At 38.0% G+C, this 4,324-nt stretch overlaps 1 pseudogene; it reads left to right on the top strand.

The window, feature by feature from the left end:
• The first annotated feature begins 206 nt into the window (after positions 1 to 206).
• LOC148999175 (protein CIA1-like) lies at positions 207 to 2,222 on the top strand (annotated as a pseudogene).
• Positions 2,223 to 4,324: the final 2,102 nt, after the last annotated feature.

A 4,324-nucleotide genomic window follows, 5' to 3' on the forward strand; every position in this document is an offset into this window, starting at 1 on the left:
CCCCTTCCCATGCCTGGATCGTTCCTCCGAGGTTTTGCCTTTCAGTCTCTAGCATCTGTAGTTGTTTCAGTAGAGTCGCGCGAGATCGGAGGTCGGCGAAAGAAGCTGAAAGATACTGTGGTTTTCGTTTCGCAGATCCGTTTGAATCACCCGACATGATCACTACATTAGTTAGTCCACTCTATTATGCATTAAAGGATTCTCTCATGGAGTTAATCGATGAAAATTTCCAATTGAAAGAGATTCAGAAGCTTGAAGGCCATACCGATAGGGTTTCGCATGGAATCCCGCTACTGGCGTCGCTGGGTTCCAGCTATGTTGGCCTCATGCAGCGGCGACAAGACCGTTCGGATATGGCAGCATAATCCTTCTGGCCGGTCCGCGGGTTCTTGGGATTGCAAGGTTTGTTTTCTAACCCTCTTGGTTGATCGCTCGAAGTAGCTAAGGTCTTCATGACTCTTATTTGACTAATTATGTCGGTATTTTGGTGGAATTATTGTTTGTTTGGATGGTTACAATTTGGCAAGCCATCTTGGAAGAAACGCACACAAGAACTGTTAGGTCCTATGCATGGTCTCCATGTGGGAAATTATTGGCCACAACTAGTTTTGATGCTACTGTTGCTATTTGGCAGCAAATTGGAGATGATTTTGAATGTATTTCAACCTTCGAGGTACTCCTCTAACTATTTGAAAGTACAGTCTTGCTCTTTTTTTATCTTTATTTACTGCTTGTTAACCTCTCACTCGGTCTCTAGAACCCTATCATCATTAGCATAGTTCAGAAAATGCTATGCGATCAAGACATTCTCGCATTGCTTTCTGTAACCAAGGCTGTTGTGGTTTGAGTTATAGAGAACGTTGTTAATAGAGGACTCATTTGAATCCACTCCTCTGCCTGCAAGGCATGATAGCTTCTTTCATTTTATGTATAGGGCCATGAGAATGAAGTCAAAAGCCTTTCTTGGAATTCATCCGGTTCTCTCCTTGCCACATGTAGTCGAGATAAATCTGTTTGGATCTGGGAAGTTCTGCCAGGCAATGAGTTCGACTGTGTACGTTACAGTTCTGCAAGGGCATACGCAGGACGTGAAGATGGTTCAGTGGTATCCTTCTGTGGATGTTCTGTTTCTTGTAGCTACGATAATACTGTGAAGGTATGACATTTAGTGAATTATAGCTTCCCTTTTTGAGGGACCAGCAGTGGAACTCGTAAAAAATGAAGGACATGCGTACTCCAAGACAGTGGTGAAACATCTGGCTTCTCAGTTTCTGGTAGGGTTGCCTTATTATTATCTTTTTCCAGCTGTAGTTGATCGTCTCTCGTAAACTTCTGTTTGATCTTGAATATAATCAAACATTAGGAGGGTGGTGAAAACTCAAATTTACACAACTATTTGTTGGGGATTTGGGTATGCCTTGTTTTTAGGATATTTGGTTGATGTGCAAGGTTGGCAGCCAACGTCAGAAAACTTTCACTGAAGCCTTCAAATGTGGATCCTAAAAATCTGCTATTTTGTATTTTTTTTAAGAGAACTGAATTCATGAACATACATATAGGGGATTGGTGGAACAAATGATGGTAGCCAAACAAAACCACTTTAATGAGGAAGAGTTGAGTTTGGTATTCATTAAATTTACGCATCTCTAGCGAGGTTCATTGGCATTGTAGCATCCAGAGCATGAAAACCCACAGGTACAGATAAATGATTTCTTTTATAGTATTTTTTGAGTTTGAATCACGTCATTACTAAATGGTGTGGCAGGAGTACTTGCCCATCAAATTTATTCTGCCTTGTTGTCGGGAGTGTTCAATTTTCCCAACAAAATCTTACAATTTCTTATCTTACTATGTTCAATTGACAACCTCATTGAGTGCACTTAATGCATGTGAATGATGTTAATAGAGTTTTGAAGCATAATAATCAATCTGCATTTATTCTGGTAGAAAAGGGTTGATCATACAAAAAAAAATGACTCGGTTGAACAATGAATAGCTTGCACCAGAATAAGTTGTACGATCATAATCTCAACTTCCATACTATAGATAACAATATGTGGTTAGAGACTTTTTGTTATTAATTTGAAGTGTTTATTATTATTATTATTATTATTATTATTATTATTATTCATGCTCAACTCCCTATACTCTGTTGATAGGTTTGGGATCTTGCAAGAAACATGAAAATAGGTATGAACAAGAGAATGGATAAGCGAAAGTGATAGCAAAACTTTCCACCACTGGTGTTGGTAAGTTCAGCCACATACCATATTTGGTTTCTCCACTGAGGATCTCTTACATAATCATTTACTAATACAAGGAAATATTAATATCATGATCTTCTATAAGTTTTTGAAATCAGTTCATCTTTCTCAAATAGATCTAAAGAGAGTGGTACAAGCTGCTTGGTTTCTTTCAAATTGATTATCACATCAATTTCTTAAAGATCCCCACACCAAAGTCAATGCAGCTTCAACACCTTATATATTTGTAGGTTTTTATTTGTTCAACCAATGAAATTGGTCCCCCATTTGAGTTTCAATTGATTTCTTAATCCTGTAATTTGACTTGGATATCTCATTATTCTTTATTGCTTTACTCATACAATTTATTACTTAAGTTAGGCCTTCTATGAATATTGGATTTTTTTTAAGGCTTCTAATATGTATCGTTTAGACCCAACTTCAATAGTTTCTATTCTAAAAATAGTCAATAGATAAAAATGGATGTATTGAATCATGCGGTCCAGAAATGACACTTTTTAGTAAGGGTCTGAATTGTTACGCATGGCTTTCCATGGTGAATAGGTTCTGTTTCTATAGTTATTGCATGGTTTGCCAACTAGAAATTTGAACCGAATTGTGCTATAGGGATTCTTTCACTCGAAGGTCAAGTTAAGGGACCTGTGAGAGAGGGTGACTGTCTAAGCCAGCTGGTCAAAAAGAGATGCTAGGAAATTGAATTGAGCTCTAATCCAATTCAGTAGGATGTTTGTTTTTAGATTTTGTTATAGAATTGTAATTTCTGAGAACTGTTGGCTTTATGTGGTACTCATGATGCTGATATTGTTAAATTTATTCTGTAGTGTTTAAACCATAAAGACAGAGTATAAATGTTAGGTAATAAAATAAAATGATATTCTTTTTTTGGAGTAAAGAAAATAAAATGGTATTTAGTCTAATTGTTTTCTCATATGTAGTTCCAAATTTATACTTGCTTCAATAAAAAAAATTTCCCTCCTATATAGACGTGCATTGCACGTGCAGATTTTTGCTAATTAACTGAAAGAATTACAGGAGTCCAAATACTCCAATAAAATAATCAAGGAAAGAATAAATAATCAAAACGTAAATGAGTTTAGGGGAAGCAATTCAAAAGGTTTAAATAAGTTTTTTTTTCGGTTTCTTTTTCTAAAGCTAAAAACTTAGACTCAAGTTTATCAAGATGAGGGGTTCTCCAATTCTCCTCCATACGATGAGAAAACTGCCTGGCAACATGTCTCCTCCGCCCATCAATTGGTGCTATAAGCGCATTCCATGCACTCGCAGGAGCTCCCGCACAGGCTATCTACATTTCCCATTGTCGGTGCCACATCTTCTTCATACAGGAAGGTTCCTTCATAGGAAACCAATCCATCTTCCTGCATATTTCCTCCATCTGTACAAGCTAATAAAACATAGACAAATAAAGGAATGAGTTCTGGAGAACTCAGTAAAAACAAACAATGATTCCCATCCATATGTCAAACCAATCAGAAATGCATAAATGATATGTATGAATGCAAAGTATGAATACCGCTAAGATCTAACCATGCAAGTCTCTAATAGTTGACATGCTTTAAGATATACACCATCCCTCCTCTAGGTAGGTCTAGTCACTCTGATCCAGCAAGGACTGGTTACCTCTATAGGGATCCTGGGTAAAATGGAAAGTCCACACCTGGCTCTCAAACCATGGCTAGGGTTAAGTCAACACTCTCTCACCACAACCATTGGCATGAGTATTGGTGCATGTCGGGGTTTCTAATCCAATGCAGGTCATACAGGTAACATACTACATGAAGTCTAGATACATACCCTATGGCAACAACCAACTCGATTCAATACCTTTGCAACCTAGGAATGAGAAACCTCACGGACTTGTTACCGCTATTGGACTCCATCCCATAACCCTATGGTCATCCACATATTGTTGGGGCAGAATGCTCTCATTACTCCTCACGACACCCGATCCGTTCCTTAGACGTCCATGAGCCCAACCCTAACATATGCAACTCTACCATTTATATGACCAACAGTGTACCATCGTCACATCACTGTCATCA

The sequence above is a fragment of the Hakea prostrata genome, unplaced genomic scaffold, assembly GCF_041222555.1.
Source record: "Hakea prostrata isolate BN-2017 unplaced genomic scaffold, UWA_Hpros_2 contig_29, whole genome shotgun sequence".
NCBI classification, from domain to species: domain Eukaryota; kingdom Viridiplantae; phylum Streptophyta; class Magnoliopsida; order Proteales; family Proteaceae; genus Hakea; species Hakea prostrata.